A 14,202-nucleotide genomic window follows, 5' to 3' on the forward strand; every position below is an offset into this window, starting at 1 on the left:
GAATCCCATTGGCATTCTACCATAGAAGTTTATACGATAAACCCAGGCAGTCAGAATAGATCAATTTAAGAAGCAGAGGCTAACAAGAAGAGTCTCACAAACAATGGGAAGACAAAGAAACAATCCCCAAAAGAAAGGAAAGGAGGAAGCCTCAGAAAGAATGCAAACTGAAAAAGAGGCAAGTAAATATCAGATACTGAGTTCAAAGCAATAGTTATCAGGAAGCTCACTGAGCTCACTGAGCTCACAGAGAACTACCAGAAACTACAGGGAACCTAAAATGAACTCACTTCAAACTTTATTAACATGAAAAAGGAAATAGAAACTATCAACAAGGGTCAAGAGGAAATGAAGAATACAATTTCTGAATTGAAGAACACAGTAGAAGGAATCAAAATCAGACTTGATGAGGCAGAGGATCGGATCAGCGAGCTGGAGGACACAGTAGAAAAAAACACCCAAAAAGAGCAAGAAAAGGAAAAGAGGCTCAGAAAGAATGAAGAGGCAATAAGGGAAATTCAGGACAACATGAAACGTAATAATATCCGTATAATAGGAATACCAGAAGGAGAAGAAGAGCAAGGAATAGAAAACCTGTTTGAAAAAGTAATCATGGAAAATTTCCCTAATCTGAGGAGAGAAAAAGTCACCAAATCCAGGAAACACAGAGAGTCCCAAGCAAGAGGAACCCAAAGAGGCCCACTGCAAGACATATCATAATTAAAATGGCAAAATTCCAAGACAAAGAGGATCTTAAAGGCAACAAGGGAAGTAACATAGAAGGGAGCCCCACTAAGGTTAGCAACTGACTTCCCAATGGAAACGTTCCAAGCCAGAAGAGAATGGCAAGAAATATTCCAAGTAATGAGAACCAGAGGCCTGCAACCAAGACTACTTTACCCAGCAAGGCTCTCAATCAAGATAGAAGGCCAAATAAAGAGTTTCCCAGACAAAAGAAGTCTAAAAGAATACACTTCCACCAAACCAGCTCTGCAAGAGATGCTAAAGGGACTGCTTTAAGGAAAGGAAGGAAAAGAGAAAGACAGAGGAACACAGGTAGGATTAAAGACAATGAATAACTTCCTATCGATAATAACCTTAAAAGTAAATGGATTAAATGATCCAATCAAAAGACATAGAACAGCTGAATGGATAAGAAAACATGACCCACACATATGCTGCCTACAAGAGACCCACCTCAGGACTACAGACCTACACAGGCCGAAAGTGAAGGGCTGGAAACAAATTTTCCAAGCAAATGGACAAGAAAAAAAAGCAGGGGTAGCAATACTCATATCAGACAAAATAGACTTCCAAAGAAGGGACATAATGAGAGACTCAGAAGGTCACTTCATAATACTCAAAGGAAGAATCCACCAAGAAGACATCAACATTGTAAATATATATGCACCCAACATAGGAGCACCCAAATACATAAAGAAAATCTTGGAGGACTTCAAGAAAGATATTGACAGCAACACAATTATAGTAGGGGACTATAACACCCCACTGTCAAAAATGGACAGGTCTTCCGAACAAAATATCAAGAAGGATATTGTGTCACTTAACAACACCCTTGATGAAATGGACTTAACTGATATATAGAGAGCTTTTCATCCCAAAGAAGCAAAATACACATTCCTTTCAAGTGTACATGGAACTTTTTCAAAGATAGACCTCATGATAAGACACAAAGCAAGCCTCAACAAATTCAAGAATATTGAAATCATATCAAGCATTTTCTCTGACCACATGGGACTGAAATTAGAAACCAACCCCAAAGGAAAAAACCCAAAACACTCAAAATCATGGAGACTGAATAGCATGCTGTGGGGAACCGTTCCAAGCGTGGGAAATGTGGCTCAGCCCCCACTCGGAAAGCCAGTAGGGAGCGAGGTTGGCGGGCAGGACCCACGTCCATGGATAAGTTCTCCAGTGGGAAATCAGGCCTGCATTGTACTTAGACTACTATGAGACTTGCTCCTGCTAAAACTCCCTCACCCTGAATTGAGGAAGCAAATGTTTACTGAGTATCTTTATCTTCCCAGAATCTGGGCTAGACCCCCCAGGTATGGGACAAAGCCTTTTCGACCATTTCTCCTTTTACATTGCAAATATCCCCCTTTGATGTACTCAGTGACTTCCTCTCCTGTGTCTGCAAAGATAACCACCCCAAACAAACCTATGAATAATAAATGAGGACCATCTTTGATGTAGGAGGCCTAGAAAAACAATAAAGCCTGTCCAGGCAGGGGTGAAGGGGTCTCTCTCTAACTTGGAGAGTGGCCACTTAGCCCCTTTTCCCCCACCGGATTTCTATAGTCCCTGTGTATGTGTGTTTGAATACTGAAACCTCAACAGCAGATCTTGCGGGACGACATCCGCATCAACTGGTGCCCATGAACAGGGACCCAGGGCTCTGAGCCACAGTTGTGGTCAATACACCAACTTCATGGGATTTGTGCGCAATAGCCCAGGTAAGGGCAGACGGCACCAAGCACTTTTGGTTATGCCGTAGGGTGTATTGGATTCAGGGGAAAAGGGGTTTCTTTCCAAGGTCACCCTCTCTTGCGACCGCATTACAACTACACTTTCTTCAGTAAGCAGTAGCCTTGATCTTTCCCCCAACTAGGTCTAGGCGTGGGAGAAAGAGCAAAGACTTTTTCTTTAATCAGCTTTAAAAACAGCAACTAGTTACAGGGATGTTTTAAACAAGCCGCCTCTTGCGGTCCTTTCAATTCTTGCCTTTTCAATCCGTCCACCTGCATAGGTAAAAGTGTATAGGAAATGAGTGTTTCAGTTTCGGCCGGACTCCGAAGATCGCTTTCCAGAAGAATTTAGTGTTAGTCACAGGTTTTGTATGAGAGCCTTTGGCATTCGCCAAGCTCCGAAGACAAAAGGCACTTCCTCCCCTCGGCCTGAGAAATCAGGTGTTCCCACGTGAGTTGGAACCTTGCGAGGGTGTCTGGGATCAATTCCCGAGACGTGCAGGGGCCTTACAGGGACCTCCAACATCACCTAATCTAACTTCTGGTTCATCCGGGGAAGCCCCTTCCTCGCGGTTCTAAACGCTTGGGGAGGACCCGAGACCCATAAGCAGGGTTAGGGCACTCGGAAAGTCTGGTGCCCCTCTCCCTGACGGTCTTTCACCAACAGCACATTTCGACCCACACTCTATCCCTTAACAGTTAACTAGTTAGGGTTCAGCATAAGTGACATAATCTGAAAGGACAAGAATTGAAAGTTAAAAGCCTTTTTAATAGCAAGAATGGGCTCTGGTTTATCTAAAGAGCAGGGGATATACCTGCCAGTGTTACAGCAGCTTCTCCGGGGAGCGGGTTATAAGGTAAAGGAACAGCATCTCATTCAGCTTTTGCGAACTATAAAGGAATATCACCCTGCTTTTCCTGACAAAGGAACCTTAGATATGGAGGTTTGGGAAGAAGCAGGCGATAAGTTAAAATCTTTACAGGACAATGGTGTTTCTATTGGATCCCAAGACCTGGTAACTTGGGGCCTAGTCAAGACTGCCCTCATGCCCAAGTGGGCTGAGGAACAGGAGCTAGTTACAGAGGAGGACAAGGAGTCTAGCTCAGAGGAGGAAGTTACGTATAATGTAGTAGAAGAATCAGCTATGAAAGTTCTGCCTACAGCCCCACCGGCGGAGTAAAAAGCAAGACTGAAACTGGTTTTATAAACGCCGCGTTTGCGGCGGGAGGAATTTCAGAAAAGATTTTTTAAATTGTTAAGGAATTTCTTTAAAAGTGGGAACAGGCTCTCTAAGGAACAAGAGCAATGTTTTAAGCTAATTCAGCAGCTTTTTAAGGCTGCTGCATGCCTCCCTAGTAAGGGATCTTTAAATTTATTTAGGAACAAGTTGGGCAGCAGTGGAAATAACAGGTGGTAAGATTCTAAGGCTAGTGTCTCACTCCCTCCTTTAGAGGATTTAATTTGAAAACACTGGTTTGCTTGAATTTTATCTTTGTTCTTGAATAGCTCAATCTCCCACATGGTCCAGTGGTTAGGATTTCTGGCCTTCACCCAGGTGCCCGGCTAGCTTGGTCGGTACAGCATGGGACTCTTAATCCCAGAGTCGTGGGTTTGAGCCCCACGTTTTACTCTTTCAAAATAAAAATTAAAAAGGGGCAATTTTTCTGCCACCACTTGGAGCCCTCCAAGGAGGGTGAGAATCAGAGAATCAGACCTCTAGGATTAAACAGGAAACGTGATAGGAAAAAGTTAAGGGACTGTTTCTTTATCATCCCCCTAGCAGAAAGGAACTGCAAGAGATTTGCCTTCTCAGTCCCAGCACTTAACAGTTGTCAACCATTAGAGAGGTTTCAGTGGAAAGCCCTACCATCCGCTAACATTTTGTTCTTCAGCCTGTTTAGCCAGTACGGACTCAGTTTCCTCAAAGTGTAATTTAGCATTGCATGGATGACACCATAATTGCTACAGCCTCTGAAGAAGAGCTAAAGCAAGTTTACCTCTATGTCACCTCAGCGGGACTAGTCGTAGCCCCTGAAAAGCATTATAGGCCTTGGCGCCAGCGCGCGCGTGCTCCCAGCGCTTCGCGGACAGGTTTTTTCTGCCAAGGACGGGCGGGGGTGGAGGAGACATTGGTCCCCTTAGCCTCCTTTCCCCACCTCGCCCAGTGCGGACATGATCAGGAACTGCTAGGGAGCCTTGGGGCTGCGGTTCCATGCAGCACCCAGCCTCCTCTGGCACCTAGCAGCTGAGGCACAGTTTGCACGTCCCCAGTGGGAAGGCCCAGTTACTCTATTAACTTGGGGAAGAGCGTATGCTTGTTTTTTCTCTCCAGAAAGACCTTTGGAGCTGCATTGAAGAGGGTGAAGCCATATCAGAAAGGCGTCCCTGGCAGCGACCCACTTCCACCGCATTGGACTCTTCTGATCCAGGATTCTCCAAGCTGTGCATCACCCACCCTGAAGGGCAATTCCATCCAGTACTCCTGAAGTGATATTCAACATCACCTAGAAGGACTTTTTCTACCAATTTAAAAGGACAAATGGATAAATTGCAGCTAGAATTGCATCAGCAGCTGCAGGACATTCAATGCTTGACTAAGCAAGAGGTTTTCCAAACCCTCCGTGACAATCTTCACTGGCTAAACCCAAAAAATTGGTTTGATGGACTTAATCTGAGAATGTGGATCTTTGGAGCCACTGGTTGCTTACTGATTATAATAATTCTCTGTGTACTGCGCTGCATTTACAAGCTATTTTCCCAGGGTCGTGTGAGAGACCAGCAAGTAGCAAGCTTTGTGGGATCTATAGCGGTCCTAACTAAAAACAAGGGGGGAAATGTGGGGAACCGTTCCAAGCGTGGGAAATGTGGCTCAGCCCCCACTCGGAAAGCCAGTAGGGAGCGAGGTTGGCGGGCAGGACCCACGTCCATGGATAAGTTCTCCAGTGGGAAATCAGGCCTGCATTGTACTTAGACTACTATGAGACTTGCTCCTGCTAAAACTCCCTCACCCTGAATTGAGGAAGCAAATGTTTACTGAGTATCTTTATCTTCCCAGAATCTGGGCTAGACCCCCCAGGTATGGGACAAAGCCTTTTCGACCATTTCTCCTTTTACATTGCAAATATCCCCCTTTGATGTACTCAGTGACTTCCTCTCCTGTGTCTGCAAAGATAACCACCCCAAACAAACCTATGAATAATAAATGAGGACCATCTTTGATGTAGGAGGCCTAGAAAAACAATAAAGCCTGTCCAGGCAGGGGTGAAGGGGTCTCTCTCTAACTTGGAGAGTGGCCACTTAGCCCCTTTTCCCCCACCGGATTTCTATAGTCCCTGTGTATGTGTGTTTGAATACTGAAACCTCAACAGCAGATCTTGTGGGAGGAGATCTACATCAGCATGCTATTAAACAATGAATGGGTCAAGCATGAGATTAGGGAAGAAATCAAAAACTTTCTGGAAACAAATGAAAGTGAACTCAAAACAACCCAAAACCTATGGAACACAGAAAAGGCAGTCCTGAGAGGGAACTATATAGCAATACAGGCCTACCTTAAAAAGATAGAAACCTTTCAAACGAACAACCTAACCCTACGCCTACAAGAACTGGAAGAACAACAACAAAGACAGACCACAGCAAGCAGAAGGAAGGAAATAACCAAGATCAGAGCAGAACTAAATGACGTAGATACTAACAGCACAATTCTAAGGATCAATGAATCCAGGAGCTGGTTCTTTGAAAGGATAAACAAAATCGACAAGCCTTTAAGTAGGCTCATCACGAAAAAAAGAGAGAGGATCTAAATAAACACAATTAGAAATGAAAGAGGAGAGATTACAACTGATACCACAGAAATACAAAGGATTGTGAGAAATTACTACAAAGAACTGTATGCCAAAATATTTGAAAACATAGATGAAATGGACAAATTTCTAGAAAAATATAACCTTCCAAATCTCAATGAAGAAAAAGGAGAAAACCTGAACAGTCCAGAAATGCCTGATGAAATTGAAACAGTAATCAAAAAGCTTCCAACACACAAAGGCCCTGGACCCGATGGTTTTACAGGAGAATTCTACAGAGCATTTAAGGGAGAGTTAACCCCCATACTCCACAGTTTATTTCAAAAATTCAAGAAGATGGAAGACTCCTAAACTTAGACTTTTACAAAACCAACATCATCCTAATCCCCAAACCAGATAAAGACAAAACAGAGAAAGAAAACTTCAGGCCAATATCGCTGATGAACATACAAGCTACAATCCTCAACAAAATATTGCCAAACCGCATCCAGCAATACATTAAAAATATCATACCATAACCAAGTGGGATTCATCCCAGGGATTCAAGGATGGTTCAATATTCACAAATCAATAAATATAATATATCACATCAATAACAGCAAAGACAAATATCACATGATTATATCAATAGATGTGGAATAAGCATTTGATAAGATACAGCATGCATTTCTGATAAAAACATTCAGCAAAGGGGCAATAGAGGGAGCATTCCTCATCATAATAAAGGCCATATATGAGAGACCTACAGCCAACATCATACTCAATGGACAAAAACTTAGAGCTTTCCCACTAAGATCAGGAACAAGACAAGGATGCCCTCTCTCACCACTCCTATTTAACATAGTATTGGAAGTCCTTAGCTGCAGCAATCAGACAAGAAAAAGAAATAAAAGTCCAAATTGTAAAGGAGGAAATGAAACTGTCACTGTTTGCAGATGACATGATAGTGTACATGGAAAATCCTATAGACTCCACCAAAAAACTACTTCACCTAATAAATGAATTTGGCAAAACAGCTGGATACAAAGTCAATACTCAGAAATCAAAGGCATTCCTGTATACCAAGAATGAAACAAGAGAAAGAGATATCAGGAGAAAAATCCGTTTCGATAAAGCAACAAGAAAAATAAAGTACCTAAGAATAAACCTAATGAAGGCGGTGAAAGACCTGTTCTCAGAAAACTACACCACCTTGAAGAAAGAAATTAAGGAAGACACAAATGAATGGAAGCATGTACCATGCTCATGGATTGGAAGAATTAACATCATCAAAATGGCCATACTACCCAAAGCAATTTATAGACTCAATGCAATCCCTATTAGAGTACCCATGACATATTTCACAGATATAGAGGAAACATTTCAGAAATTTATATGGAAGCATAATCAACCCCGAATAGCTGCAGCAATTTTGAGAAAGGAGAACACAGCAGGAGGGATCACAATCCCTGATATCAAAATGTATTACAAGGACACTGTAATCAAAACAGCCTGGTACTGGCATAAAAACAGGCACATAGACCAATGGAACAGAACAGAGAGCCCAGAAATAAACTCAAGTCTTTATGGTCAATAAATATTTGACAAAAGAAGCAGGAACGTAAAATGGAGCAAAAACAGCCTCTTCAACAAATGGTATTGGGAGATCTGGACAGCTATGTGCAAAAAAATGAAACTCGATCACCAACTCATGCCACACACAAAAATAAACTCAAGATGGATAAAAGACTTAAATATAAGTCGTAACACAATAAAAGTCCTTCAGGAAAACATTGGCAGGAAAATCTCAGACATTCCATGCAGCAACATCCTCACAGACATGTCCCCTAAAGCAAGGGACATAAAGGAAATAATAAACAAATGGGACCTCATCAAAATAAAAAGCTTCTGCATGGCTAAAGAAAACAGCACCAAATTACAAAGAGAACCAACAGTATGGGAAAACATATTTGCTAATGATACCTCAGACAAGGGCCTGATCTCCAAAATATATAAAGAACTCACACCACTGCACTCCAGGAAGACAAACAACCCAATTAAAAAATGGGCAAAGGACTTGAACAGACACTTCTCCAAGGAAGACATACAGAGGGCCCAGAGACATATGAAAAGATGCTCAGCATCACTAGCCATCAGAGAGATGCAAATTAAAACCACAATGAGGTACCATCTCACACCAGTCAGAGTGGCCGGCATAAACAAATCCACAAACAAATGTTGGAGAAGATGCGGAGAAAAGGGAACCCTAGTGCACTGTTGGTGGGAATGCAGAGTGGTGAGGCCACTGTGTAAAGCAGTATGGAATTTCCTCAGAAAACTACAAATGGAACTGCCCTTTGACCCAGCAATTCCGCTGCTGGGATTATACCCTAAGAACCCTGAAACACCAATCCAAAAGAACCTGTGCACCCCAATGTTCATAGCAGCACAATTTACAATAGCCAAGTACTGGAAGCAACCTAAGTGCCCATCAGCAAACGAGTGGATCCAAAAACTGTGGCACATTTACACAATGGAATTCTACGCAGCAGAGAGAAAGAAGGGGCTTATACCCTTTGCAACAGCATGGATGGAACTGGAGAGCATTATGCTAAGTGAAATAAGCCAGGCGGTGAGGGACAAATACCATATGATCTCACCTTTAACTGGAACATAATAAATAGAAGAAAAAAGGAAACAAAATATAACCAGAGACTTTGAAGTTAAGAACAATCTAACAATAGCCAGGGGGGAGTGGGGTGGGGCCAGTGGGAAGAGGGGATTACAGGAACTACTATAAAGGACACATGGACCAAAGCAAGGGGGAGGGTGGAGGTGGGGGAGGGAGGTGGATACAGCTGGGGTGGGGTGGAGGGATGGGGAGAAAAGGCATACAACTGTAATTGAATAACACTAAAAATTTAAATAATAAATAAATAAAAATAAAATAAAATAAAAAATTTAAAAGACTATACTGTGCTATACTAGTAAAACCAGATATCCAATTACTTCAATCCACTTGAAAATAGCCCAGTGGAATGGATGGATATCTTTCCCACTAAGAAAAGCTTTTATTTTGAAAATGTCAAGGAGCTCTGTATGAGCCATACTGAGAAACACCTTCTGTAAGTCCTGCCAATGAGATAAATCATTGGTTATAAAAAGTAAGGAATAAATTATAACGACAAAATATAATACTACATACATAATGATTACGCTCAATTCTGTTTTATTTATTGAAACTGACTCTAGAATGATATTTTCTAATTTTATATCCAATTTTAAATCTATAGATTATTAAACATAGGCGGGACTTTAGAATTTTTGTAGCTTAATTAATCACCCAAAAGAGAAACCTAATGTACGATATCTCTTGAGATTAGATATAAATGTACATAATGGAAGTAAAGGAGAAAAATAATCATTGAAGTAAAAATAAAATCTCAAAGCAGCACATTTCCTTTTTAAGTACTTCTAATTATTAGAAAATGTTCCTATAAATTGAAGCTAAATAGGATTCTTGAAATTTCTACCCAATGTCACCATCTGTAATGCATGTGATTAATCTAGTACATTTGTTTTTGTGTGCATACAAAGCTATATAACTGATCTTTGTTACATTTTGCTTTTGCAGAATTTTCAGTATTTCTGATTTAAGAAAACCTTAGTTTAACTTCTATATTAATACACAAACATTTTTCAAAATGTTTCTATATATACTTAAAATGAGTAGTTTCTAAATGTGTTTTATCCAGTATCTCCATCAGTAAATATTTTTAATACTTCATATATATATTTGTATATCATATACATGTTTTCCTTCATATTATATTAGTATAAGACCTTAGCATTATGCTAAGTGAATAAGCCAGGTCATGAGGAACAAATACCATATGATCTCACCTTTAACTGAAACATAATCAACAAAAGAAAAAAGCAAACAAAATATAACCAGAGACATTGAAGTTAAGAACAATCTAACAATAGCCAGAGGGGAGGGGGAAAGGGATAGTGGGGAGAAGGGTTTTCAGGAACTACTATAAAGGATACATGGACAAAACCAAGGGGGAGAGTGGAAGCAGGGGAGGGTTTGACTGGGCTGGGGTAGAGAGGTGGGGAGAAAATGCAGACAACTGTAATTGAACAACAATAATTTAAAAATTGAAAAAAGATATATCAATATAAATTTTAATAAGATTGTTTAGGAAAATAAAGAGTCCTATACACCCATTAAACATAATGGATTATATATATACACTTATTACTACTCTCTTCCCAACCCCAAAAAACTGACAGTAGAAGATTTAGAGATGACAAAATTGAAATCTTGCCAATAATAGGGGTGGAGGAAATAAAATGACTAGAAAGGTCAGCTTACAACACTGATTTCAGAAAGACTTAGAAACTAGAGACACTGTCTAGAAGTCTTAGTTGAAACATGAGGACTGGTTGAAAGAATCCATCTACACTCTATTTGGCTAAATTACTCCCCTCACCTCTCACTACAACCTATATACATTCTAGGCGAAGACAGTGAGCTTACTCTCTAGAAACCTTGTATGGTTCAGTAAGGCACTTTGCTAATAATGATGAAGTTAAAATATTGGGTTAACCAAATAGTCCATTATATTTTTTTCATAACATAAAAGATACATTTTTCATCTTCACCTATAACTTTACTGATTTGGATGTTTTGAGTATGTTGGCTATCTTCTGATATTGGCTTCTAGTGGGTAGAGGCCAGTGGTGCTGCTAAACATCTTCCAATGCACAAGAGAGCCCCACAGCAAAGAATAATTTGGCCAAATATCAAGAGAACTAAGAAACGTCACAAACCACTTTTCACACAAATGATCCATCACAGCACCTTCTCCACACACCACACAAATCTTTTCATGCATTTCAACTGCATTTTTACCTCCCTTGAAATACTAAAGCACTATATGCTGAAAATAGTGTCTGTTCCATCTTCAGTATTAAAATGGCTGCACAAAAATTAACCAATTTTGTTTTTCTTAAATGTATGCTGATATGACAGCTGTCACAGTAGAATGTAACAAAATTGTTTGGAATGATGTTAACTAAACACAGCCAGAGCCATCATACAGAAAAAACATAATGAACTTTTTGGCCAACCCAATAGAAAGGCAAGACCTCCAACTCCCTTCTTTACTCAGCAAACAGAATACTAGAAGTGAGGTTTAGATAGGATAGAAGATGGCAACGAGATAGGTGGGAGCAGAGTCCACTTCCACCTGCACATGGGTGAAACACCTAGCCTATCTTCTGAGGAACAGAATGAACAGCAACAGTATCCCAGCATATATGGAGATTGGAGACCAAAAATTGTAGAGGACATTGAAAAATCAGATGATAAGGAGAGTGCTTTAGGACAATAAGGTCCCTGTGACCAGCGTGGGGACCAGAGCATCTGCAGCGCGAAGTCCGGTGCCCACTGGGTCTGCCGCAGCGTTCTTGGGAGAGAGCCAGGTCAATGGCTCCCTTCTCAGCCAAACAAGGTTTGAGTAGCACTGGAAGAGACCTGGTTGCTTGAAGTCATAAGGGGGCAATAAGGACAAAGTGGCAAACACACAGGGGCTGTGTGCACCTGCTGAGACTGTGGACACTGGCTGGGGAGAGTTGCACTGTGGCAGACCCTGACCCAGATAGTCCCCAGTCTGGTTGGAGAATTGGGCTCTGTGAGAGGCCAGGCCCTTGTATGGAGCAGCAGGCTTGAGCAGGAGGAATTTTTCAAAAAGAAAAAGTGAAAAAAGAGGCAGTCGGCGGCTGTTTGGGGAATTCCCTGCAGCAGCCGCCTCCTGGTCTCTGTGCCCCTAACCCTGCCCAGCTGTGCGACGCTCCTGCAGTGGTGTGGAAGGCCTTGTACTCACACCTGAAGCCCCAGGGATGGTGTGCACCTGAACCTGCAAGACCAGTGGCTGCCCATCCCACCACACCTGCAGGCCTGGGACACAGTCCAGAAGCACCTCACACCCAACCCCTACACCCCAGGGGAAGCAGCAGAGGAGGCCTGCACCTGCATCTGCAGTGGCAGCCACCTGCGGCACCCCTGCCTTGCAGGGCTGAGTGGCTCTCTAAGAGGAAGGCTGAGGTGGCCCCACAGAGGAGAACAGCAGGGCTCAGGGAGACAGCAATCCCCAGAAAGACTTAACTCAGTAGGGGTGCTGAACTAGCCTGAAGGGGTGCCGAAAATCCCTAGCATCTAGGACAGCAAAGAGTTGGAAGGTGTTGTGTGAATTGCCCCTGACTGGTGCACCTCAAAGAAAGTGCAACCAGTGGACTGAAGACCTAGGCTGGGCACAAAACAGACAGTGGGGGCCCAGCAGCAAATTGAGGAACTGGTCTGGTGGCTGAGTGAATGCTACTCAGGAAAGGAAAAAAGTGAAACCAATTCCCCCTCAGCCTGCTGCAGCCAGGCAGACCAGCAGAACTGGCTTGACCCATTTGAAGCCAGCAGGAAGGTATTTTTTAAAGTAATTTTTTTTTCTTTTAACTCCTTCTTCCTTTCTTTCCTTCTTTTTTTACTTCCTTCATCCCTTCTTCCTTCCTTTGCCTTTATATCTCTTCTTCCTTCCTTCTTCTTTTTTGTTTTTAATTCCCACAGGTGAGACAATAAAAACTGGACTGTGAAAAGACCAGAGTTGGACCCAAAGAGGGGTCATCCCAACAGCTGAGACAGAGAGACAAATTTCACTTTGCTATTCCAGAAAACTTGCAAGTTATTGTATATTTGTATTATTAATTTTTCATTATTCTTATATCTTTTATTTTGTTAGTATCTTTGTATTTCTCCTCTTTTGTTTAGTCTTCTTCATTTGGCTTCTTAAATTGCCTTGTTTGACTGGTTTCCCTTGTTCTCCCTTTCACAGTGTATTTTTAGTTCACTGTCTTTCATTTCACTTGTGTTCCATTAGCTCACTACTCTAGGTCCTATACTTCCTATTCCTCTTACCCAGATCACATAGATTCTATCATATGATTGTTGCTCCATTATTATTGTAAATAACTATTGTTCCACACAGTTGCAAATACTACAAAGCACGCCTCCTGGATCTTAGCTCACTTTACTATTTCTGGAACTTTATTACTGTTGTGGTTAACTCTATTCTCTTGCACACTACAACTATTTTCTATCCTTTACTCTCACTATATCTCATAATACGACCTCACACAAGCTCACTGCTTTCTAGATCCAACTCACAATACTCACCCACACCCAACAAGAGTCTTATCTTCTTTCCACCCTACCTAAAAAGTAGCTAGTTGGGTGAAATATCATGGTTTACGCTATATATATCCAGAGGACCTCCTATCTCTTCCCCATGGATTGGTACTTTAAATACCACAGAATACACTCCCACTGTCTTAAACCAGTTTACCTTCCCCCTCCAAATGATCATAAAAAAGAGTAGGTGGGAGCTGTGAACACCAGGACACTTGTTGGAAGAGGAAACCCACCAATGAAGGAACCACCAACAGATAACAACAGAAGAAGATGAAGAAGGGAGTAGAAGCCACACTAACTCAACCCAGGACCTATCTGGAAATACAACTAAATGGTGGAGAAATTACTCAGACCAAACAACTGAACAAGAGCAAGAAAGAATCCTCAAAACCTTGTACACAGAGAAGAACCAGTTTCAGAACAACCTGCCCACACCCGGACAAGAGAATATAAGGTGTGGTGGATGGAGTGACCCTCAGTAAACAAACTGAAGAGAAGGACCTACCAAAGAAAGACCCAACAACAATTAAAACCCAAAGACATACACAGAGCAAACATAAACGACAGGACAAGACGAGTGAACTCAGAAGATCAAGGACACTGCACCACTGAATCTAACAGGTCTTCCACCACAGAAGTTCACACCATAAACCCAGGGAGTCAGAACAGATCAATTTAAGAATC

This window comes from Desmodus rotundus, chromosome 1, assembly GCF_022682495.2.
Source record: "Desmodus rotundus isolate HL8 chromosome 1, HLdesRot8A.1, whole genome shotgun sequence".
Taxonomy (NCBI): Eukaryota; Metazoa; Chordata; class Mammalia; order Chiroptera; family Phyllostomidae; genus Desmodus; species Desmodus rotundus.